This window comes from Gorilla gorilla, chromosome 7 (genome assembly GCF_029281585.2).
Source record: "Gorilla gorilla gorilla isolate KB3781 chromosome 7, NHGRI_mGorGor1-v2.1_pri, whole genome shotgun sequence".
Classification (NCBI taxonomy): Eukaryota; Metazoa; Chordata; class Mammalia; order Primates; family Hominidae; genus Gorilla; species Gorilla gorilla.
This window is the reverse complement of record NC_073231.2, coordinates 142,603,841-142,630,884: the sequence shown is the minus strand read 5'-3', so window position 1 is coordinate 142,630,884 and position 27,044 is coordinate 142,603,841. Positions and strand designations below refer to the sequence as shown.

At 38.6% G+C, this 27,044-nt stretch overlaps 2 long non-coding RNA genes across 3 annotated transcripts in view; both read right to left on the bottom strand.

Moving 5' to 3' along the window:
- LOC129524410 (uncharacterized) overlaps window positions 1-24,974 on the bottom strand; it is a 281,757-nt gene extending 256,783 nt beyond the window's left edge. Inside the window, exons 1-2 of the long non-coding RNA XR_008668161.2 lie at window positions 24,472-24,974; window positions 21,318-21,414 (exon numbers count right to left, since the gene is read on the bottom strand). This is a non-coding gene — a long non-coding RNA (uncharacterized lncRNA). The remainder of the gene's footprint in view (window positions 1-21,317; window positions 21,415-24,471) is intronic.
- A 915-nt stretch (window positions 24,975-25,889) lies between these two features.
- LOC129524409 (uncharacterized) overlaps window positions 25,890-27,044 on the bottom strand; it is a 257,743-nt gene continuing 256,588 nt past the window's right edge. For both annotated transcript variants that reach the window (XR_008668160.2, XR_008668159.2), the window contains exon 4: window positions 25,890-26,140. This is a non-coding gene — a long non-coding RNA (uncharacterized lncRNA). The remainder of the gene's footprint in view (window positions 26,141-27,044) is intronic.

Here is a 27,044-nt window from a genome sequence, read left to right as displayed (position 1 = left end):
ATTATTATTAGCATTATTATTGTCATTTGATAGGAATAAATATACTACTTATTGTATGCTCTATAAATACTGATTATATAGTTTCTTTTTCAGGAGACATTATATGGATTATTATTATTATTATTGTTAGCATTATTATTGTCATTTGATATGAATAAATATACTACTTATTGTATGCTCTAAGGACCTTAAAAGGCGAACATTCAGTTACAGGCTTTCTGTCCTTTGTGTTATTAATTTCATCCATTTATTTCTTTCATCCATTTATTTCTACCTATGTAATAAACATTATATTAAAATGCATGGTTTATATTTTTGTTTTAAAAATCAATTGTCTTTCAAAAAACTGAGAAAGAGAAAATGTTTTCCCACGTATTTTTCATTTCTGTTGCTCTTCATTCCATTGCATAGATCGAAATTTCTATTTGGCATCATTTCCCTTCAGCTTAAAAATCATGAAAATATTAATAATGTAAAAAAAAAGATGAAAGGTTAAAAAAATTATTGCTAAGTTCTACAATATTGAAAACAAAAAGGAAAGCAAAAACCTTTCATTCTCAAGCTCTACCTTGTTCAAAGTCAAGGATTCTTAGCAAAGAAAACTTCTTTATCATTGATCTTAATGATTAAATTAACTAAAACTTTAGTTGTAAAAACCAATTGGAGAGTTTTCAGCAATTGTTCACACGTATTTATTGAGGTTTTTGGTAACATTCGCACACAAAGTAGACTCCTGACTAGAAGAATTGAAAACATGGCAAATTGATTATAAAAACAGGAGCATTATTAAGGAACACATTTATTTATTTTATGACTACAAATCCATTTTATAAAAAGTTATTCATATTTTTATTCTTAATGTCTTTCTGATCCTATGCTATAATTGTTGAATTGTTTCTTTTTAACCCGCAAGATAAATATTATTAGCCTTGCTTTTATAAATGAAGTAACTGAGGATCAAAGAATGAAAAGCACTGGACCCATGTATTTCAGCTTGATAAGGTCATGCCAAGACTCTGAGCACAAGAAAGTGTTACCTACAGTCAGTTCACCATATCATGTCTACAGATTATTTGCAAGAAGCTTCTTAAGTATAAGGTTTATTGAGAAAACACTTATTTTTTTTGTTGTTGTTGAGACAGAGTCTTGCTCTGTTGCCCAGGCTAGAGTGCAGTGGCGCGATCTCGGCTCACTACAAGCTCCATCTCCTGGGTTCATGCTATTCTTCTGCCTCAGCCTCCTGAGTAGCTGGGACTACGGGCGCCCGCCACCACGCCCAGCTAATTTTTTGTATTTTCAGTAGAGACGGGGTTTCACCATGTTAGCCAGGATGGTCTTGATCTCCTGACTTCTTGATCCACCCGCCTTGGCCTCCCAAAGTGCTGAGATTACAGGCGTGAGCCAACGCGCCCGGCCGAGAAAACATTTTATAAATTGCATGTGATTCAGTGTGCTAATAAATTACAGCTAAAAGGCCAGGATTTAAATGCCCTCAGGCAAGTCATTTAGTTTTCAAAGTCAGAGTTTCCTTGAAATTACTGAGACTATCAAGTGGCTGGAGTAGAGTGGATGTTCAATATTTTTCTTATGAATACGTGTATAAGTAAATGTAACTTTTCCTTTCCAAAAATGCCTACATTTTTACGTTATAAAAATGTAAGCATCCTGTTAGAATGACAGGAGAGAAAATATGTTTGAATTACTATTTTTAATGAAGAATTTTAAAAGAAATTTGTATTTATTTGGAGTAGGGTTTAATAAATTATGAAGACAAGAAACCTTCTCCACCTATTTTAATGAAAACATTTAAATCACCATATTAGTTGTTTTTATATTAGTAAATGTCACTAGGTCTTAGATAAAGTAAAAGACTCATCTGCAGTGATGCTTACTACAATAATTTGCTCATGTTATGACCCCTGATTTCATAAAACCTACATTATGTATCATCTAGGACAGATCAGTGAATATTTGTTTGCCTCATATTCTTGATGGGTAAAAAGAAGATAAAGCGATACCTAAGTCATAGTCTTACTGTGAGAACTAAGGAAGATAAGATATATACCTCAATACCGACCACACAATCTTTAAGAGAATATAGATCAAATAAATTACAAATAACAACTAGGGGCAGTATAGTTACATTCTGAAATGCTTTGATTCAGGTTTCATGTTTGTCTCCTACAAACTGTGTGACCTTGAGTGAGTTATTTAATGACACTCCCTCAGTTTTTTTATTTGAAAAATACAGATATGAATGCTACTTACATCGAATTTCTGTAGGTGTGTTGGGATGTTTAAATAAGACGATGATAAAGTTAGTATTAATTAGGAATCTACCATGTGTGAGACAATGTTCTAATCCTTTGCCTGGAACACTCTGTGCTTATGAGGGGTAAAGCATGGTGAAGAACATAAACTGAGACCCTCCTGTCCAAATTCAAATCTGGGCTTTGCCACTCATTGGCTGTAAACGTTAGCAAGTTGCCTGGCCTTTCTGCAAATCAGTTTCCCCATATAGAAAATGAATGCTAACAGTATCTAACAAATAGCGTTGTTGTGAGGACTGGCAAATGATAAGCATTCAATTCCTCTTAGCTACTGTTATCGTCTTTACTAAGCAGATACAATTATGCTCTGATCTTAGGAATTGGCTTTCATTTTATTTCCAGGTCTGCCAAAAAGCTAGTTACTGAATGTCGCCCCTGCGTCTCACTATTCTATCTGTCAGATGCAGATACTAAAACCTTCCCTGGCCACCCTAACAGGCTGCAAGTATCAAAAGTGTGAATGTCATTAAATGGATTATGGCTTTAGACCAAGAAAGTTCTTGAAGATCCAATTGTCTAAACCTGTATTTTCTGAATAAGTAACTTCAGGGGTCCTTGACTTGTTCTGGAGCTTGTCCAGGTTCACACATCAGCACTGGCACTTCCCAAACTTGACACGATTTCCATACCCACTTCTTTGACGGCACCACCCACCAAAGAAAGACTTGTCAAATTATTTAAAAACTACCAGAAACATACGGGTAGTGAACAAGTTCAATTTATTACCTTTTGCACAGACAAATAACACATATCGAGGAATCATGGGGTGCCTCAGTAAGATGGTACTAGAAATAACTTTCTGTAGATTTGGGGTTTAGGTTAGGTCATCTGGGAGAGGACAGAAGGAGGTGAGAGTTTGCCGAAATTAGATGCTGTCAGAAAGCTGGAGGCAATTATAAGATTGGGTATCTCAAAAAATCTCATCTGGAGGGAGAACTGACTAGAACGAAAATAAAACTTTATTAGTAAAGAAGTAGATATCACTCATTTTGGCCAAGAGAAGGGCTGTTTGGTCTTTCGTAGGTGGCATATTCATATTGATTTTGTCTGTGCTTCCACGAAATTACGAAGTATCCTTGCTTTACTTTATTGTATCATAGTCTTGGAGTAACCTTGTCTGAATTGGTGTTCTGAGAGACAGCTCATGTCCAACCGGAGTATAGCACAGTCAGGCACTGAGCGCTCAGCCAACTTCCACACCAGAGGTTACTTTTGGTCTCCCTTTGTCAGAGTTGAGCTCTTTCTTCAACTGTACCACCTATAATTAGTGTCAACTTGAGTAAAAATTTAACTTTTCTGAAACCCAGGCTTCTCATCTCTGAAATGAGGATACTGCCATAAATATTGAATTAGGGCATCCGTTTCATGGGCCTTCCACTATGGCTGATCCTTTCAACGGGCACGGTGACCATGAGTTTGTGCTCTCTCACTCACCACAGTGACAACAAATTTAACTCCTACGTTTTCCATGTTTCTCACATGAGTTTTCCAGTAGTTCTTGGATTCCACTGTTTAATTAAATTAGCATGCAAGTGATTGTCTCACTTCTCAGCCTGAATTATCGGTTCAGAAGAAAACCATAAGAAAGAATCACAACCAGGTAACCCAGCTGTTCTCCCAGAAGGGAAACAGATCGAACATAATATTTCTGCCAGCATGAATTTCCCAGTGGGTTCATCACACATCCTGACTTTTTTACTTATTCAGTGCCACTGGGTCAGGTGTGAAAACTGCCTCCCTGTTTTGCTGTCTACAAAGGTGGTCTGCTGTTACAGATCATCTCCCAGCTGCAAGGGCCTAGAGAGAAGGTGAAAATTATGGAAATCTGAACCTGCTGCTGAATCCTGGATTGTCAAAGGCCTTTGCTCCAATGTACTCAGAATTAGGAGAGCCCATGGTCTTGGCAGCTGGCCTGTGCTATGCTACCTGTCTAGTTACAGGCATATTTACAAACTGGCTGTGATGGTTAGTTATATACGTTAGTTCGACTGGGATAATAAATGCCCAGGAAGCTGGTAAAGCATTATTTGTGGATGTGTCTGTGAATGTGTTTATGGAAGAGATTAGCATTGGAATCAACAGACTGAGTAGAGAAGATCTGCTGACGCCACAGAGGGTGAGCATCATCTGATGCACTGAGGGCCACACAAAACAGCAAAGTGAAGGAAGGGTGATTTCTCTCTCTCTTCTTGAGCTGGAACTTTCATCTTTTCATGCCCTTGGACATTGGAGCTTCTGGTTCTTGGACTTCAATCTCCAGAACTTACACCAGGCTTCCCCACCTAGCGCCTCCTTCAGTTATTGGACCAGACTGAATTACATCCCTGGCTTTTTAGGGTCTCCAGCTTGCAGATGACACCCTGTGGGACTTCTTGACTTTCATAATCATGGAAGTCAATTGCCATGATTAATCTGCTCTTATATAACTATACACACCCTATTGGTTCTGTTTATCTGCAGAAGCCTAATAATTGGCATGTCTTAGTTCAAAGGGAGGAGAACAGACAAAAATTGCATATTTCAATTTTTCTATTCTTTGTGCACTCAGTGACTAATTCATCTTAGAACACATTTAAAAGGTAATCAAAAACTTAGACTTGGAACACGGCCTTTGAAGTAAAGTCAATTCAAATTCCAGTATACCTCTATAACGACTGAGCAGGCCATCTAATTGGCATATATGTTAATGTCTTCCTCTGCATAATGGGGATGATATATCCATATATTGGGCACTGTATGATCCACATAAAATGATCTATGTAAAGCATCTAGAACTGTGACCAACACATTGAAATAACTTAATCAATTTTAGTTGTAAACTATTATTAGCTTTGCTTGTTTTATTATTATTATATCATCATCATCGTCATCTTTACGATTCATTTTTTTTTCAGTTTACAGACAGAAAAAAAGGTTCTGAGTTCCTAGTTTTTATTTACTACCTGTCTAGTTACAGACAGGTTAATTCAGGTTAATTATTCTGAGTTGTAGTAACCGCTTATCCCTCAAGAAAATGACAGGATTTAAAATAAATGTATACAAAATGTCATGTACTGTACCTAACAAATGGTAGTCTATCAGAAAATGGTACCTTATATCCTCTGCCATACCACTGAGATGGACATCACACAGCTGCAGTCTAGGTGGGTCTTGTAGGGGTTCAAGGTAAAATCCTACAAAACTAGCCCAGCCATTAGTGGGACCCATTCTCGGGCCTTCTTCCAAAGGGCTCTGTCCCTAAGAGAAAATAGCCTCTTCTTTCAACTGCAACTGGCACAGCTTTCACGGGTTAATGGGGAGGGTTTGGTCAGATGTTCTCCAAACCCAGGGCGAACTTGCCAAATAGTTGCTCGCAAGGCCACATTCCTAAGGAGGAGCTCATAAGGTAGTACATTGTTATAAAATTTGAAAAAGTAAAATGTTTTAAGAGCAACTTATTAAGAATGCTATCTCCTTCTTTGCCACCTTCCCCTCTGGCATACTTTCTTCATTTTGGGTGGCATTGAGGTGGTGCGGGCACTTGGAGCTTCAGTGATATCTTTATATAGGTAAGTCTATGTCTAGTTAAGTGATTGCTAACATTCTGATAGAGAAATGGTTTTCAAAAATTCTTCTAATGCCCAGTGTGCTGATCCTTCTAATGCCCAGTGCCATGGCCTCAAAGTGTTGGACCCAAAGTATGCTGCATTGGGATGTTCCTCTGGCACCCAGAGGCGGAATATGTGTGGGGACACCATATTCACTCTGGGCAGTGAATAGTTCTTCTCCCCTAAATTCTGAAATACACTCTAACAAGTCATTGCCATATGTTCCTTTGTTCAACTCATATGCAGTCTTATAAGAGTAAAAGCATCAGCTCTGCTTTAAAAGGAAACAGATGACATCTAAACAGGTGACAAATTTAGGTAGGTATTAAGTCCCATGTCCTCCAGCTGGTACAGGGACTGACAGCCAGCAACATATTCCTAAATTATTAAGAGATTATCACCAATAAGTAAAACAAAAAATGATGTTTGAGAAAACAACTCAATGAACCATCTTTCTATTTTTGCCATAGAAAACTATACTATAAAATTAGTAATATAATTAATGAAGATATTGTAAAAAATATGCAACTGGGCTGGGCATGGTGGCTCACGCCTTTAATCCCAGCACTTTTGAGGCCAAGGAGAGTGGATCACTTGAGGTCACGAGTTCGAAACCAGCCTGGCCAAAATGGTGAAATCCCATCTCTACTAAAAATACAAAATTAGCCGGGTGTGGTGGCACACGCGTGTAGCTCCAGTTACTCAGGAGGCTTAGACAAGAGTATTGTTTGAACCCGAGAGATGGAGGTTGCAGTGAGCAGAGACCGCGCCACTGCACTCCAGCCTGGGTGGCAGAGGGAGACTCTGTAAAAAAAAAAAAAAAGAAAAAAAAGAAAAAAAAAGCAACTAAAAATAATAGGGAAATAAAAAGACCATAAAAAATATGCAACTAAAAATAATGGGATTATTTTCTACAGAATTTTGTCAGGCAGTATATTAATATGAATATTATGCTATTTTTATGGATGTGGTGATATTTGCCAGCTTCTTAATTTGTAATTTTTGAGTGTGTTTTAATTCTAATTAAAAATTAATTGTTGTAAATTATTATTTATATTTTAAATACCTGTTCTTAAACAGCAACCCCCAAAAGAAACCTTGAGCACCCAAAAACCTGTATCCATGACTAGAATAGAGACCTTTGGCATGTTATCATTTTTATTAGCAGAAAGTGACTCGACATATCTCTTAAACATACTTAGATGGAAATGGCAATAACTGGTAAGCCTCTTTATTGAAACTGAAGTATAGAAAGGGTAGTAACACCCATGTTTAGCTGAGGAAAATAAATCAGAAATAGCAGGCGGTTATGAGGAGAAGACTGTGATAAAGATATTTGGAAAATATGTTCCTTCTTATCTGCTTCCACTGAATAATTGATTACAGTTTGAGTAACTTGCAATAGTTGGCTATGTGCTCTCTCTGCTGGTTGTGTCTTTTCATCTATTCCATGCTCCACACACCTACCAGATTCATCTTTCCAAAGTATACATTCACTATAACCATATTTTTTACATTTTGCAAAAGCATCTACTGGCTTCTACAGCACAGGTTTTGTCCTTTGTGTAGATTACAAAAAGACACACTTCCAGGTGGACAGAGCCCTACAGGCCCATGGCTTAGCAAAAATACAGCACCTTTGCACACACACACACTCACACACACATGTGCCAGACCTAGGTTACAAGACTTGGCTTGGCTTATAGAACGTAAATAAAATCTCAAACTCCACTGCCCCCTCAGCCAGGTAAATAACACATTTAACCACTTGAAGGGACATTGGAGACCCACCTGGCCTTGCCTAGTTTGCAGGTGGATGCCAAGCTCCTCATTATATTGCATGAGACCTTTAACTGCCTGTCAATCTCCGTTTCATTTGCTGTAGTCTAGACAAGTGAAAGTAACTGCTGATTTTCTATGCACTTCAATTTCTCCATGTTTCATTGCTATGGCACAGGTTTCATAGCTTGTTATTGAATATCCCCAAGCCTGTTTTGATTGATCAATTTCTAAGCAGCCTGGAAACTCAGGTCAAGTATCTTACTCTTCAGGAAATCTACATTGTCTCCATGTCCAAGTGAGAGGTCCTTCTCTCTACACCAATGGCATGCTGTGTTCAGCTCTGCTGTAGTACTTAACGTACTGTATCATAATTTGAGGCTGATTTACTGACTGCATCAAATTCTGAATGTGAGCTCTTTTTTTTTTTTTTTTTTCTGAGATGGAGTTTCACTCTTGTTGCCTAGACTGGAGTGCAATGGCGCGATCTCCAGCTCACAGCAACCTCCGCTCCTGGGTTCAAGCCATTCTCCTGCCCCAGCCTCCTGATTAGCTGGGAGTACAGACATGTGCCACCATGCCCAGCTAATTTTGTAGTTTAGTAGAGACAGGGTTTCTCCACGTTGGTCAGGGTGGTCTCAATCTCCCAACCTCAGGTGATCCACCCGCCTCAGCCTCCCAAAGTGCTGGATTATAGGCGTGAGCCACCGCACCAAGCAATGAATGTGAGCTCCTTGAGGCCAATTTTGTATCCTTAGTTTCTTGCAATGTACCTGAAATATCTTCATATTCACCATCATCACTAACATTTTCATCACTAGGATTTATTACAAAAAAAACAGTAACTGTCCTACTCAAAACACAGACATCAACACATTTCCTTATTCAATGCAAAGTTTTCTCACAGTAACTTCAAACACCACTCAATAATTTATCTAGACGTTAAGTATAATATTGTTAATTGATAGAAGTAATTTTGGTGCTTTTTAATACAGCAAATCTCTAGTGAGCAATAAAATCATTAGAGAGAATAAAATATGCAAAACCTTTTAATTTAACTGTAACTTCAGAATCAAGTTAAATGTGGCGCTGCAGGGATAAGAGGCTGGTAAACTTTGGATGGATTATGGTTTGTTTCATCATGGTACGTAACTTCATGAGGCACATTGATTCTCTCATTGCAGAAGAAGATGATGCTTTCTCATGCTTTTAGAAGTTAATGCCCTCTCATGGAGCCTCATCACCTATAACAGTGATTCTCATATGGTTGTATACTCCCTGCAGAGGTGGAGGTGTTTAGATTACTAAGTCAGCCATTAAACATGAGCCAAATGCCTGGGGTAACAATTCTATCTAAAGATTTGCTGAAAGCAGATTATATTAAAATACATATTAATCAACATTATTGGCCTCACATTTAATTTACATTTTAAAGAAGAAACATCAGACTTCAAAGAAATTGGCAACATTTGTCAGGTTGTTTGGTGCTGAGTTACCAGACTACCTAAAGTTATCTTTCCTCTGTCATTAGAAGCAATTCAGTGGAAAATATTGAGTATGCAGACCTATTGCAGAATATTTCAACTTCTCATCAAAGGATACCACAGTTTTCAAGGTATGGCCTCTGGCTACTTCCCAGTTTCAACTTTGTCACCAGCTCTTCACATATTATGTGTGCTTGGTCTCTGGAACTTACATTAAGCCCTTATGTACCAAACACCCGCAGGCTCATCCTTACCAACAAGCCAGCTGCACGTGCATGTGTGTTTTCGTGGCCACGCCTCTAGGTATTTCCTGCTTGTCCCTGGATGTTTTATTCTGTCTTCAGAAAGCTGTGAATCTTCAATTCCATAGTGAAAACTTCACTTACAAAAACTTGGCATCTTGAATATTTGAGCCGCATTTTTGCCTACATAGATTTTTTATTTTTATTTTCAGACCTACCACATTATAGACTTATACATGAGTCTCCAGAACTGTTCTCAGAGTTTCCTGCATTTATGTTTCCCCATCTTTCACTTTTTTGATTTTGTCGGGGATTCTCCCCATCCCTTTTCTACTTCACAGGAAACTCCTACTTATTACGGTCAGATTCTACACAAATGTTTCCCTTTCATGCTTTCTCCATACTCAGAGATCTTCAAATCTAAACTGGATTCCACAGCAGAATGGAACTTGCTTTTGCAATATTGGTATTTTCCTATGGCCCTCACCCAGTGGACTGTGCATTCTTAGCAGATGGAGAGAGCATCTCATTATTTTTGTGCTTTCAGGAACTAGGACAATGCTAGACACACAAATATCCACACACAAACGCACTGAAGAGAGAATCAGTGATGGTGTTAGTGTCAAGCATAATGTACCAAAAACACATACTGGACAGAATGGAAATCAACTGTAATTGTAGGATGTTTGTTTAAATAGTGCCCCTGCTAAAATATATTTCAATATCTCCCTCTTGTGTTCAGTATAAAGTGTAAATCCCTCACAAGATACATTCTCCATATGTCTGCTAACACAGACATTCCTAAAGCTGGCTCCTTCCTGCTTCAATTGTCTTAAATCTTGCCAGTGGAGTTGTATGCTTTGACAAGATTTAACTACTTGCTATTTTAATTTTCAAAAAATCACATTCTCTTCTAGTGATTTGCAGTATTTGCATAGACTGTATTGTCTCCTGGAAATGTCTTAGTTTTCGTCTTTACAAGGCTTAATTCTACTCATAAAATCCCTTCAGTGAAATGTCTATTCATATATTTTGTTCATTTTAAAACTGGATTTTTTTGTCTTATTATTATTGAGTTAAATAAGCTCATTTAGAATTCATTATAAATTCAGATGCAAGTCCTTTATCAAATGTTTTACAAATGTTTTCTCCATTAGTCCTTTTATTTACTTCCCAGTATATTTTTTAGAATATATATATATATATTTTATTTTATTATTATTATACTTTAAGTTTTAGAGTACATGTGCACAATGTGCAGGTTAGTTACATATGTATACATGTGCCATGCTGGTGTGCTGCACTCATTAACTCATCATTCAGCATTAGGTATATCTCCTAGTGCTATCCCTCCCCTCTCCCCCCACCCCACAAAATATTTTTAATTTTGATAAAGTCCATGGTGGTTACTTTATTTCTGTTACAGTTTCCCCCACCCCCTCCAGTACCTAAAATACTGTTTGAAAACTGTTTGATACATAGTAGATACGCAATACATAATACAAATACTTTGAAAACTAAACAGTATAGTAAAGTTAGTATATTCAGCCTCACCAACGCTTATATCCGAAAGAACTACTGTTGGAACACAGGTGTGCATTTCTGTAGGAATAAACTTTGCATTTCCTCTAAAGCAGAGATTTCATGTCCTTTTCAGTTTCCACAATTTCACAACCTAAAACACTGTCCAAGATGATTTTGACCTGGAAACATTTCAAAACAGGTGTTGAAGGCTGCTTCCTACTCTCACCCATGGGGATGAATGTCTGCTGAAGACAGTGGTTGGCCTTTACAGCAAATTAACATATCAGCAACACAATTAGACTCTCTTTCTGGAATTTATTAGGTATAACGGCATATTTGTCTATTGAGAACACTTGTCTTTCACATAACTGAAACCTGGGTTCAGTAGATGTTATTTCTTTGTATCTTTTCCTACAGCAGGAAAATGTTGAGAAAGGCAATTAGAGGTATGTTCAGATAAGTGGAAGACATTCTAGACCCAGAGAACAGCCAACAATCAAAAATTGGAAAGACTGGCCTGGCGCCGTGGTTCACGCCTGTAATCTCAGCACTTTGGGAGATTGGTGGATGGATCACTTGAGGTCAGGAGTTTGAGACCAGCCTGGCCAACATGCTGAAATCCTGTCTTTACTAAAAATACAAAAATTAGCAGGGCATGGTGGCGGGCACCTTTAATCCCAGATACTTGGGAGGCTGAGGCAGGAGAATAGCTTGAACCTGGGAGGCGGAGATTGCAATGAGCCGAGATTGTGCCACTGCACTCCAGCCTAGGCAACTGAGCAAGACCCTATCTCAAAATAAATAAATAAATAAATAAATAAATAAATAAAAAAGGAAAGTTTGTAGAAAGGGTAAGATATAGGAACAACGAAGTATAATGATTAAAGTGATGTAAGTAGTTGAAGAATGAGGTTAAATCCGATAGTGACCACGGGTAACCAGGTGAAAGAACCCCGGCTCATATTAAAACTCATTTTTTAGGTGTATCTTTTAAAGAGGCTCTGAATTCTGTTTCTTAAAATGAGTTCCAAAATTTGTTAAAATGGCTTTATCCTTAACACATGTTTACAGTCTAGACGGTGAGTACTGGGAAGAATGAATCATGCCTGAAACTCAACCATGCCTCTAGAAATTACTCATATATTGTCACTCTGACATATAATTTGCATAACTTTCCATATAAGGTACCTTATAAGCTCTTGGGAAGAGCTGGTTAATAGTCTCTAAATGAAACCATGAAGATTTCATCACATATTTTTTTCTATTATCTATTCCTTTTCACCTTCCTCACTGCATTGACCCGGAGGCACTTACCCAAGGAAAGTGCCATGGGCAACATGGAGACTCAAGTGAATGCTGCTTAATGGCAAGACAAATCAATAAAAATTTTGCCGTAGTACAATGCGGACATTTATACAAGTTACTAGTTTCTTTTCTCAACTTTTGAGTATTGAGTTTACTTGACCTTTTACAGAAGGTTTATAGCCCCTGGCATCATATAATTTTATTAAAAGAGTCATTAGTCTATATCAATAATAATAATAATGACTCATTTATTAAATAAAAATATGATGAGTTGTGCTAATTGCTTCAATCGGATGATCCTATTAACTCACCACCACACAACTATGAGCAGGCACTTCCCTTTTCATTCTGTAAGGTGAGATAGGTATTGTAAACCAAAAATAAAATTTGAACCTCCTCTCACCTTCCTGCAACCATCTGAATGGACTTTCTCCTTGGCCACGCACTCTAAAATGTAACTTGAAAGACTGGTTCAGGCCATGACAGGAAATGAGGATTGGACATGCCTCATTATACCTCTCCACCATTAACATTAGTACAAACCTTAAGTCTGATAAGAAACATTTACAGGCTAACCTCTTTAAAGCCTGCTACTTGGAGGTTTCATCTGCATAATAAAACCTAGGTCTCCATAACTGATATTTTTACTGATAATAACTCTTTCAACCAACTGCCAGTCAGAACATGTTTATATCTACCTATGACCTGTAAGTCTCTTCTCCTTCAAGTTGTCCCGCCCTTCCGGATGGAACCAATGTAAATCTTACACGTATTGATTGATGTATTAAGTCTCCTTAAAACGTATAAAAGCAAGCTGTGCCCCCACCACGCTGGGCACATGTCATCTGGACCTCCTAAGGCTGCGCTGTGAGCACATCCCTAACCTTGGCAAAATCAACTATCTAAATTGATTGAGACTTGTCTCAGGTACTTTTTTGGTTTACAACGTTCAACATCAAATGGTTAATATGTGGCTGAGCTGTGGTGTCTACATGAATCTGTCTGACTCTAGAACATGCTCTTAGTCTATCTGTCTCACCTTCCCAGGTATCATTTCTTCTAGCCTCATTACTCCCTAGGGAGGCCCAGGAAGGGGAGTAAATGACAAAGACCATAGGGTTTATCAATGGCAGAACAGGAATCAGAGGCTCATCTGTTCAGTTCCATGACCATTGTCTTTCAACACTCTTTTCAGTTTCCTTTACATTTACATCATAAAGTATTGCATCACAGGGTTTCTGAGTATCACTACTTAACACTTAAGGTTGTACTCATTATGTGCCAATCCTCTAAGTCCTCCGCATGGGTGAAATTACTTAGTCTTTGCTACCAGCCTGTAGGTAGGTACTCTTATCACTACTGGCATTGCACAGGTGGGGATTTGAGGCATGCGATGGTTAAGCAATCTACCTAAGGGCACGTAACTAGTGAATGGTAGATTTAGCATTGAATCCAGGCAGTCTGAATCTAGTAGATGCACTTTTAATCATTTAGTTGGGATGCTTCTATTTCAACTTTAGCTAATAGGTGGTGGGACTGCTTCCCTCATACTATAATGTGAGGAGAAATAGGAAAGTCTGTTTAAGTGTCTTTCTCCTTTGATTTGCCACATCTTAAATATTTCCCATAAAGTGACTCAGATCTGAAGCAGAACGATCCTTCATCTAGGGAGACCAAAGAGGAAAGCACTGTGGTTGAAGCCTGCTATTGCTACATACTAGCACTAGCAACTAACTGGTGAGCTTCACCAATTGACTCGCTGAAGCTCAGTTTCTACAGAAGCAAAGATCTTGCTCTGCCTACTTCCCAGTTTTGTCTAGATGAGCAAATAAAAAATTGTTTAAAGTGTATGTAAAAATACTTTAAATAAAAATATAAACATAAAAAGGCTATCATTTATCATTTATACGGTCATTTATATTGCTAAATTTTTATATCAATTTAGCAGTATCAGTACCAATATGGTTGTTCAAGACACTAAGTACTCCTCTCAGAATGCAACTTGGTATAGAATGTATTGTTTTACACAAGTATAATCAGTTAAAGATCCATTAATCACTTTGATATTTTATCTTCTTTTTCTTTCAATGAATTTTTTGAGAGCCTAAAGCGTAAGATTGTTCACTTCTTAAGACCAACTTATCATTATTTAACAGACTGGGAACTTATACTATAACATTTAAATTCAGATAAGACATTGAGGACTAAACATGCTTTTTCTTCCAAAGGGAAGACTTTGTTTCCTTGTGAATACTGTCTTTATGTGCTGAGTACAGTACAGGGCACTTGGTAGAAGTTCAGTGGGTGTTTCTTGAATGGAATGAAATAAACATTCATCCAAAACACACAGTTTTTCTCCATGTGTTTATCATAAGAGCATTTTACTATCACTAGAGAGGAAACCGGAGATGTATTTTAATATTATGTTCCAATTTCTAGAAACAAATTTGTGTCCAATTACTATTTAAATTAAATTTCAATGTTTATGCCTCGTGTTCTTCATGCTGATGGAACTATTGAATATGACTTGAATTAAACATGAAGGATGTCACTCCATACTTTAAAAAGTCATTAGAGATTTAAAGGCCAGTTGTCTGGAGTGATTTTTGAAGTCTTTCCATCACTGGGAACTTTTTTCTGAAGTCAACATCAGCATTTTTCATGAGTTGTTGTTGGAGGGAGGAGAAAGCAAAATTTCAAATGCTGATGGTATTAGCCACACAGATTTTATTCCATCTTTTTCATTCCCTTAGCCTTGATTTATCAGTAGTCTTGAGATTTCATTGGAGTTTTACTAGTTTGATTCTGTCACAGAATAACTTTTGACTTTGTTAAATATAAATTAACACTTAAATTCAGGAGAAATAATGAAAATGTTTTGACTTTGTCTTTCCATGTAAAAAATATAAAAAATGTGGCTGTCATGAAGTCATAATTTTCCCCAAATCTTTTACTTAGACGGTAGCACGGCTGAACTGTAAAGTTACCGTTCCTTGGTTCCCAGTTAAGAGTTTATTTTACTACAGCTAACCTTATTTTGGATGCCATGTTCATGTTTTCATGTACTATTAAAATATCTCAAACCTCTTCATCACATTAATTCAGAAAGCAACTCCTCCAGGACACAAAAATACACACACACACACACACACACACACACTTAAACAACTTTTTACTTTAAAAGACATCTGCAAGTGTACGTGCCAAGAACTGCACAAAGTAAATAAAATGTTATCTCATTTAATTTGTACACAAAATAGTTGAGTGCATTGTGTTTTTTTCTGATTTTATGAATGAGAATAAAGTTTTCTGATTTATGGTGAATAAGATAAAATATCTTTCCAGTATCATGATTGGCAATTACAGACACAGTTACCAACTATGAAGTTTGTCACTGCATATGCTTCATACTGATTCTCTTTCCTACAATTCCTTATATGTCAGGGTGTTGCAGAGAAATCAGAATCCAGGGATTGCGTACTTTTGTCATATGACAGTGTGTCAAAGCATTTGGAGGTATGGGGAGCTGGCTTCGGGAAGGAAAAATTCCAAAAGTCACCACTGTGTTTTAAATATCTACATTAAATGGTTATAAAAGATATAACTAAGACCAAACTATCTACTTTTTATGGAGATGAATCCTGGCTCAAGTTAAGAAGTGCTTCCTGTTTAAGCATCAAGGGAATGAAACCAACTGTTAGGACATGCATTCCTTATTATCACAGGCTTTAGAGTCTTACAATGTGATTTACTTTCCCATTTGTTCCTTTTCTCCCTTCCTATTTTCCTCTATTCCACAAAGCATTTCTGTAATGCATACTGTGTGCTGAGCACTGTGATTGTGATTGAGAATAAAGGCAAGAATCGCTTCACGTTTCTCAAAAATTATCAATTCAGTGTTGGGTACAGATCCACCAATAATTGCAACAAGATGTGGCATATGTAAAGATAAAGATGTACAGAGAAATTCAAGAACACATGTAGAAGAAGACTTCGTGGAAGACCTAAAGTCAAAGCTAAGACTAAATGGGTTATTAGGGGTCATTCAGAGAAAGGAGAAGAAACAACCAAGGAAGCTGGGAGTTCTGAGGAGAAGAAACGGACAGGGCAGTTGCAGCCACCTAGGATGCCTGATAATGTGTGAGAGGCAAGAGAGAAAGGAAATTAACACAGAAGAAAATGCTAAACTGAAATATTTATATTTATGTATACCTATGAACTCTTTTTGCCTTTGCTGATTTTGTTAACCTTCTTAGAGCCCATGAGCTTCTTTTCAGGACTTCTTCAGTGGAGAGTAAAATTGCCCTCAGCTGTTAAGAAGGATAACCATTATCCCAGAAGATGTAAAGTGAGCCAGGATGTGAGAAACAAGTTTCTTCTAAATTGAACATTAAATAGATGTATCTTATTTCTAAATTACTGATCATGTGTGCAAATCTCATCAAGCAGAAGATGGAGCTGTTTATACTCTGTGTTCATTGGAATATCAGAAATTTCCTTGCAAAATAGCCTCATAAACTGCAAAATAATATAGGATATTTTACTATTCTCTGGCTGTATGGAACAGCAAGAAAAGCTCAAGTGTTGAAGTCACCTAGTCCTTCTCAAACTGTGTCCCTTTGTGAATTATCTTTTCTTATCTTTCCTTTTCTCATAGGCAAATATGACAATAACATTCAACTTTTCAGATTAGCAGAAAATTCAACCAAATTCTTTTCTGTATAATGTCTCCCAAAGAATATTGATCCCCAATATTTTTAAGTATAAATATATATACTTAAACATAATAAAATATATTTTAAAAATTCTACTTTACCCAAAGAAAATAACAGAGAATATTAAAATATTAGAGTTAAAATATTTTTAGAGAACATTTAATCCTCCTGATGTATTCATTCATCCATTCATTATTTACCAATAAGTTCATTTGGTAAATATAATAGATTTCAAAGTGTTGGACACTGCATGTGCCCAAAGATACAACACAGGTTTCATATAGAGGACATCACAAAAAGAGATAAATATCATTCAGTGCAAATACTATTCTTGTATGCCAAGGCATGGCACATAAAACAATGAGTAAGCCCCTGTGTTATCAGGTCAGCTGCTAGGTTTGGGGCAGGTGAGTTAGGACAAGTTTTATCTTCCATAAACAGAGGACTTCAAGCACCTTCAGTAATTAGGACTCCTATACCATGACAAAGCTTAATGGTAAGAGTGTTAGTTTACACAAAAATAGTGACTGAAGTAGCAATTCCTTCTCTTCCTCCTGGAGGCCTGCTAAGGTGTCCTCTGTCCAAATATCTCGCTTCTCTCCCATCTTAGCCCCTTAATCTGAGGTTATAGTGCCAAGGCAGTAAGACTGAAGGTTCTGGAAGAATGGTCAGGATTCCTGGGTCTCTGTCCTTAATGTAACCTTACATAAATGGTAAGCCATCCATCTTCCTGAGTTCTTGTTGTTTTCATGTATTCAATTTTTCAAAAATAATTTGGTGTTCATGAAATACCTTATTTTACATTCCATTCAAACAAACAAAAAGACAGCTGCTTTTTTTTATTCTAGTCCCTGTTAATATACACATTATTAGGTAAAGCATTCATTGATAATATTGTTTTTGTTGCTGGGGAATTTAATCAGCCATATGTTCCTGGGGGAACACTGGTTTTCAACAGAAGGATGTCTGTGAGCAGCAATGCTGTGCCAGATGATCTGATAAAAGTATTCCAGTGGGTAGCCAGTCAGGTATTGAGCAGGACAAGAAAGCCCCTCCACCATCCTGCCCCCGCTGTCGTCACCACCCCCAACCCCCGCCACACACACCAGGAGTGTTGGGCAACCATCAGGTGATGGTCAGGTGATTGTTAACCATTTCTCTAAAGTAATAATTGGCCCCAGCCGTGTCAGGGAAAGGTGGTCTCCTAATAGATAGAAAACACCACCTGAAACTGATCAGCAGCTTCCCAATAAGGTCCCGAAAGTATGCCAACCTATAAAACCCAAGCCAAGAGGTCAAGCCGGGCACTTGGTTTCTCAAGTCTCCCACTTGGCCCTCTTCCAAGTTGCACTTTCCTTCTTTTTTTCTTCTTCCCTTTTCTTACTGTTCTAAAGCTTTTTAATAAACACATTCCTGCTCTGAGTTTTGCCTTGGACTCTCCTTCTGCTTTCTGCCCCTCGGTTGAATTATTTCTTTTGAGAAGGCAAGAACTGAAGTTGCTGCAGACTGGTACAGATTTACCCTGACACAGGGTAACTCAAATATCTTCCACCGCCAACAATCATCCTCTCATTTTACTCTTACAATAAATCTCTGTTGAGTATTAGAATCTTCATTTTATACATATGAACAGTAAAGACCAGAGGTATGGCCAGGCACAGTGGCTCACTCCTGTCATCCCAGCACTTTGGCAGGCCAAGGCGGGTGGATCACCTGAGGTCGGGAGTTCGAGACCAGCCTCACCAACATGGAGAAACCTCATCTCTAATAAAAATACAAAATTAGCCAGGCATGGTGGCACATGCCTGTAATCCTAGCTACTCAGGAGGCTGAGGCAGGAGTATCACTTGAACCCAGGAGGCAGAGGTTGCAGTGAGCTGAGATGGTGCCATTGCACTTCAGCCTGGGAAACAAAAGCGCATCTCCATCTCAAAAAAAGAAGACCAGAGGTATGTAAAACTCTCCCAAGACTAACAGAATTAGTAAAGGATGAAAAAAGGAGATTTATAACATGGTAGAGTGACTCCAAAAGTGTTTTTTTTTTTTCTCTTCTGAAAGGCCCATGACAATGCAGCCACAAGGGTGGACTGACTGGCTTCAGCATGATCACTATGGCCAGTGTGCCTGCAGGGTGTCCCCACTTAAAGGTGTCTCTTTAAACTTGAAAAGCTCACCTGGCAAAATAAATACTATCACAGGTTCTGCGGAACCCTCAGATTTTCATAAAACATCAGATGTCAGAAAGAGATGAGCAACAGAAGCAGTAATTACCACGAATTCTCTGAAACACTCTCTCTCTTAATTAGCTACCATTTGAGGTAATAAAGTTATGTACCACTCAAAGTTACAGCTAAGTTCTTAGCAGATTTTCCTAAGTAGATTCTTACACTGGAAAATGAAAGAACACAAAAGAATAACCCAAGAAGAGGGCATTCTAATTAGTATATTGTGTCTTACAGTCTTCATGTAAAGTATTTTCAGAGACTGATTCCCCAAATTGACAATCTCTCTCTTTGTAGCAGTCACCTTCTGCAGATCTGGATCTGGTGTATACTTTGGTCTTCTCAAATTATTTTATTCTGTTCTCATTCTGGCATAGAGAAATTCATCTCTTTGAATATATCAAATGTGGTTAGGAGCTACCTGCATATCTCTTGAAGAGCATGTCACATGATGTCTCACTTATCAAATCCCAGATTTTAAGAATAGAGTGTCTGACAATTTCAACCTCTCTCCTTTTAGAGACGAGAAAACAGGTTCAGAGAAGACATGTGCCTCCACAAGATCTCACTCAATCTTAGTGCCATCTGTGTGCTGCTGTGTGGACACACACGTCAGAGTACTTGGGTTATGTGTGTCGGGGGTCACCTAACATGCACCAGGCCCTTTACCAGAACAGGTTTTTGTTGTTGTTGTTGTTGTTTTCTAATTTTTAAATCATTATGGGTACATAATGATTACATATAATTATAAGTTATATGTGATGTTTTGATACAAGCATTCAATGTGCAATGATTAAATGGGGATAATTGGGGTATCTGTCACTTTAAGCATTTATCATTTCTTTGTTAGGTACATTCCAATTCTACTTTTCCAGCTATTTTAAACTATGTAACAAATGATAGTTAACTATAGCCAGACTAATGTGCTACCAAATACTAGATATTATTCATTATATCTAACTGGATTTTTGCACCCATTAACCATACTCACTTTATCTCTGTCTTCCCACTACCCTTCGCAGTCTTTGGTAACCATCAATCTATTCTCTACCTCCATGAGTTTAATATTTTAAATTTTTAGCTCCCACACAGGAGTGAGAACAGGCAACATTTGTCCTTCTTTGTAGAAGGGTTTTTATACAATGTGATAATATAACCATAGAAATACATTATTCATGTAGTGGTGCAGAGTGAGAGTGGCATGTGAATAACTTTCTGAAAACCAGAGAAATGTTCACAGAACAAAATGAAGTTTGAACTGAGTCTTAAAAAATTAAACTCTTTAGTGCAGAAAAGGGTGAAGTACATCTCCAATAGAACTTTATGTGTAAAGGTAAAAATACTTGAAAAAGCTAGCTTGGAAGACCAGATAACTAGATGCAAATTACGAAGCTGTATTTAGCAATCCACAGCATGGTGCCTGGATTCAATAAATGTCTCCATTTCTCTCCCTTTTCCCTTTCTACATCTGAAACATAGGAAGACAAGAGAAAAAGGGAAAATACAATATGTGTATCAAATATAACATTTACTTCCACCAGAATTTCCAGGGCACCTCTCATGTTTTTATCGGAATTTGGGAAAATGTTGATCTTTGCCTGGCTTCACAAACGTGAATTCCACTGGGCAAAGGGGAACTTATGATGAAATCAACATGTGTTAGCCAGGCATGTGAGGTTCCATCGTTCATGCTTTCCCAGCCACACTTGGATCTCATGTCTTGATACCCCTATTCCAGCTCATCTATGTCCTAGGCCACACCCTGTCTAGACTGGTGGTTTACACTAAACAGCCAAGTCCTCTCACCTTACTGTTCTCTTGCACATACTGCTACCCCAAATAGTCTTACCCAAACCCTCTTTTCTCTGCTAAGCTAAATTCTGCCAATACTTAATATAGATGTCACCTCCCGTATTATTCTTTTAGAGCTGCCATGACAAAATATCAAGAACTGGGTGGCTTAAACACTATCACACAGTGCTTTAAAGTAACTGTGGTGGGTTTTATTGAATTAACTCTACTTCTATGAATTTTTTTCTATGATATTTGTGTTAGTCTGTTTTCACACTGTTGTAAAGAACTACCTGAGACTAGGTAATTTATGAAGAAAAGGAGTATAACTGACTCACAGTTCCACAGGCTGTACAGGACACATGGCTGGGAGAACTCAGACAACTTTCAGTCATGATGGAAGGCAAAGGAGAAGCAGGGAGATGTCTTAAATGGCTGGAAAAGGAGGAAGAGAGAGCAATGGGTGATGCTACATACTTTTAAGCAACCAGATGTCATGAAAACTCACTAACAAGAGAAAAACATGGGGAGATCCACCCCTACGATTCAATCACCTCCCACCAAGCCCTGCCCTCAACACATGGGGATTACAATTCAAGATGAGATTTGGGTGGGGACACAAAGCCAAACCATATCAATATTATAGTTTGTTTTAGAGGCTTTTACTTTAGATTATTAATATTTAGTGGAACATTACTTTTAACACAATATTAACTTATTGTCATTATTACTGCTATTTAATATTATCTTTACTACTGGAATAAAATCTCCATGATGGTGGAGACAGTATCTACCATCTTTAATGATGAATCACTAGACTCAACTAGTGTTTGGTATTTACTATGTACTTACAATAGTTTGGGGAACTAAGTGTTGAGTAAATTATGTCTGTACAATTGAGAAGTCTTTGAAAGATTGTTATGTGAGAAAGAAAAAGATATGATTTAAGACTGGGGGTTGGAAGAACACTGAGGCAGCCTTGTTAAGGATGTTTTAAACTGGGGCAGAGAAACCAGAGACAGGTACAAGCTTAGAGTAAACATGCCTTCAATAAAAACCTCAACACTGAGTCTCAGCATTTCTGAGGATATATAATACTCAGATTATATAATATGTCTCAGAAATCTGTAGGATCACAACCCACAAAAACAACAATAAATCAAATGCTGAATGACACTGTAAAAAAACAAGGCACATTTCAAATTTGAAAAATGATATGTGGCTCCTTCTCATTTCGCATACCTTATGGCAACTCATTCCTGCACACACTTGTATCAGGACAAGACCCAACACCAGGACCTCCTGGTGACTGAATAAAGGAATGCCCTAGAAAATGTTTTCAGTGTGGTGGTGTGGTGTTTTCCTTTAGGGTCTGACCTTTAGGATGTAATTGATTAGTGACTCAATAAATTAACATGCTAATTATACTTCTTCATGTGTGTACTAAAAAAGTTATTTGAAGGACCGTATGTTGCACATGGAAACAAACACTTCCACATCTGTTAATTCAACGTTCCCAAAAATCTAATTTTGGGAATTTGACATTGCAGCAGGGACGATATGTTCACACTGACTTTCACTTTATTCCTTGAATACTCCATGTCCTCTCCTTCTACTTCTCTTTTTATTGTTCTTTCTCTTTGGAATCCTATTAATTATGGGCATCTCATGACTGACACTTCTCATGATTAAAGTTAAGGCAAAACTATTACCATTTCAGAGAGTCCTTCTTTTCCATCCAATCCTAGAGTACATTATTTCAATTCTCAATCATGGCCTAATCATTTTCAAATGACCTTATTTTATTTCTACATAGTAGGTAACACTAAAATTACCTTGTCCTTTTTATTTTTTGATTTGTTCTTTTTTATATCATGTCACTGGAATCTCAATGGAGTGAGAGACCTCTTCCTTTCATGTTTATCACTGTATCACAGGGTCAAGAATGGTGACTGTCACATTAAGGGTGCTCAATAAGTATTTCAGGTATAGATGAACAAGTGAGAACACAGCTCTGGAAAGCTAACTCGCACAGCTAATAGTTTGTAGAACTGAGACACAATACTCAGATTTTCTAATTCAAAGTTCAATGTTCATCTCACTGCTATCATCTACCAAACTTGGCTGTTAGTAGATTGTGCTATTAGTTTAGCAAATTGTTTTAAACAAGCAAATAAGCATATACATTCCATATATATGTGTTATATATATATATATAACACATATATATAACATATATATATGTGTTATAGATATATAGCACATATATATGTTATATATGTTATATATCTATAAAACACATATGTGTTATATATCTATAACACATATATATATGTTATAGATATATAACACATATATAACATATATATGTGTTATAGATATATAGCACATATATATGTTATATATATGTGTTATATATATATATATATATATAACACATATATATGTTCAAAAAATGCACAGATCAAGTGCTAACTCTTTGATTATCAGGTTTGGACTCATTTGACAACTTCGAACACCCCTCTCCCAGCACTTTTATTTTCAGGAGAGGACCAGCAGAACGCACTTCTGAATTATGAAGTATGAGAGTGGTGAAAAATGAGATTCTTAAAATAAAATGAGAATCACTGTTTTGCAATTCAGGCTCTCTGTCTTTGTCGCTGCTTCTCACTTGCCTTTTTCTTACCTTCCTTCTCATGTCACCCAATATTGGGAGTTGGGTGTTTTGTGTTCTGAGATTTAAAAAAAAATCTCCGTGATGGATGAAAGTCTATGCAGTGAAGCATGCTGTCAGACTTGAGCTATTTGTCACCAAACACTGACACTCATCTAGGCAAAGTTTTTGGTTCTGAGTCATGTCTTTGCTTCTGACAAAATGTCAGTGTTATTTGTCACCATCTGGTATTTATGCCACATTAGATTGTCACTGCTTGCCATGGGTCAGAACCACTGGGCAGGGAGGAGTCTTCACTGATTCTTTCAAATGATTCCCTAGAACAGCCCCTCAGCTTCACTCCACAGGTTCAAGTGAGATCTTTATTAAACGTAAATATTTAGTAGACATCAATGGATAACAAGATTGGATTTGCCCCTGCCACTTTAAGAACTCGTGAGTCTACCACGTCCCCAGTACCGATCACAGTAGCTCTAATTGCTATTTCATTCCATTAAACCCATATGACACATAAAAATATGAGGTAGATTTCTTCAAAGATTCAATGAAGACTGGAAAATATAGAAAAAAAGGGTCAGTCCAACACAGGTTTTATATGAGACACTGAGGTCAACCTCCTAGGGAAAATCTCACTTCACTTAACGAAAGCGAGGACTTGGCCTGAAGACAATGGGTCAGAAGTGATTTTGAGTACACCAACTGTGGGCTGATGTAAGCTTCCTTCATTTTCAACCTTTATCACCAGGACTTTTAGCAATACCTTGAAATTAGAAAGTGACTAAAAACAGAAAAAAAATCTAGTTGATTGTGATACATACTGTAGTATTCACAGGTGAAATATTATTGAGAAGTGACAGCGTTGCTGGCAGCCCTCACAGCCTTCGCTCGCTCTCGGCGCCTCCTCGGCCTTTGCGCCCACTCTGGCCGCGCTTGAGGAGCCCTTCAGCCCGCCGCTGCACTGTGGGAGCCCCTTTCTGGGCTGGCCAAGGCCGGAGCTGGCTCCCTCAGCTTGCAGGGAGGTGTGGAGGGAGAGGCGCAAGCGGGAACAGGGGCTGCGCGCTGCGCTTGCGGGTCAGCTGGAGTTCCGGGTGGGCGTGGGCTTGGCGGGCCCCGCACTCTGAGCGGCCAGCCGGCCGGCCGCCCCGGCCGGCCCCGAGCAATGAGGGACTTAGCACCCGGGCCAGCGGCTGCGGAGGGTGTACTGGGTCCCCCAGCAGTGCTGGCCCACCGGCGCTGCGCTCGATTTCTCGCCTGGCCTTAGCTGCCTCCCTGCGGGGCAGGGCTCGGGAGCTGCAGCCCGCCATGCCTGAGCCTCCGCCTCTCCTTGGGTTCCTGTGCGGCCCGAGTCTCCCCGACAAGCCCCGCCCCCTGCTCCAGGGCGCCCAGTCCCATCGACCACTCAAGGGCTGAGTGCGGGCGCACTGCGCAGGACTGGCAGGCAGCTCCACCTGCTGCCCGGTGCGGGATCCACTGGGTGAAGCCAGCTGGGCTCCTGACTCTGGTGGGGACTTGGAGAACGTTTATGTCTAGCTAAGGGATTATAAATACACCAGTCGGCACTCTGTATCTAGCTCAAGGTTTGTAAACACACCCATCAGCACCCTGTGTCTAGCTCAGGGTTTGTGAATGCAATAGACACTCTGTATCTAGCTACTCTAGTCGGCCTTTGTGTCCACACTCTGTATCTAGCTAATCTAGTGGGGAGGTGGAGAAGCTTTGTGTCTAGCTCAGGGATTGTAAACGCACCAATCAGTGCCCTGTCAAAACAGACCGCTCCTCTCTCTGTAAAATGGACCAATCAGCAGGATGTGGGTGGGGCCAGATAATAAAAGCAGGCTGCCAGAGGCGGCAGTGGCAACCATCGGGTCTGCTTTCACAGTGTGGAAGCTTTGTTCTTTGGTTCTTTGCAATGAAACTTGCTGCTGCTCACTCTTTGGGTCCACACTGCCTTTATGAGTTGTAACACTCACCACGAAGGTCTGCAGCTTCACTCCTGAAGCCAGCGAGACCACGAACCCACCGGGAGGAAGGAACAACTCCAGACGTGCCGCCTTAAGAGCTGTTAACACTCAACTGCGAGGGTCCGCCGCTTCATTATTGAAGTCAGTGAGACCAAGAACCCACCAATTCCAGACACGTTATGATGTCTAACATTTAATTTGAAATACTCCAGGAAATGGGAAAAAAATACTCCAGGGGACAGGAAAGTGGGAAGGGGATAGAGACAACAAGATTGGAAAAATGTTGGTTTTTGAGACTGTGTGGCAGGAACATGGGATTCATTGTACTGTTTTCTTATTTTGTGTTTATTTGAAATTTTCCAAGTTTTTTTTTAAGTGCACAAAACATTTATTCAAAAAAAAATACATAAATAGGCCTGGTGAAGTGGCTCATGCCTGTAATCTCAGTACTTTGGGAGGTCAAAGCAGGAAGATAGCTTGAGCCCAGGAGTTCAAGATCAGCCTGGGCAACCTAGGGAGACCCCATCTGTAACAAAATTTTAAAAATAAATAAATAAATAAATAAAAACAGCCAGGTGTGGTGGTGCATGCCTGTAGTCCCAGCCACTCTGGAGTCTGAGATAGGAGGATTGCTTGAGCTCTAGAGGTGGAGGCTGAGATGAGCTGTGATCATGACACTGCACTCTAGACTGGGTGACAGAGCTAGAACCTATCTCTAAATAAATAAATGAGGGCACTTCACTCTCACTAAAGTCTGTATATCACTTGTACATTCTGTGGAAATTCACTAAAATATCTGTAGGAAAATCAAGCTAAATTTGGAAAGGCAAAGAATTTAAGAGCGTATTCAAGAGGCAGAACCTTTGTCCAGAAGTGGACTATAGCATGAGAGAGTGTAAAACAAGCCGAAAGAGCAAAGCATAAACACACTGAAAAAATCAGAAGGAATCCATCTGAAGGCTGGTTGGGCTTCCTCCTCTGCAGTTCTTTGGGCTCCCTCACCTTAAGGGTACGGATTGTTTCTGACGCAAGCATCAATTTTACTGAGGTGCTTTCTTAATTCATCTTTCTCACGCAATATATCACCAACTTCTTTCAGCAAGTGGTATATCATTGCCATTTGTGTCTAAAGGGCCAGCCTATGTGTTTTACATTGTAGGTGTGCAAGGGGAGTATGTTGTTTTGCCATGCAAAATCAAAACAAAATGGAAACCCAAAGGCATACAAACGAAGACGCCCTTTGAAAACTTGCTGAATATTCCCCACTCAGGAGGTGAAGACATTTATTATCATTACCGCCTTGCAGTTGCCGAGTTTCTCCTGTTTTCCAAAGTCCTTTCACACATTGCACATCCATAGAAGGTTTGGGCTATTGCACATGGTGTGGACTTGGAAATCATCAGACATTTGTTCAAATGAAACATTTTATC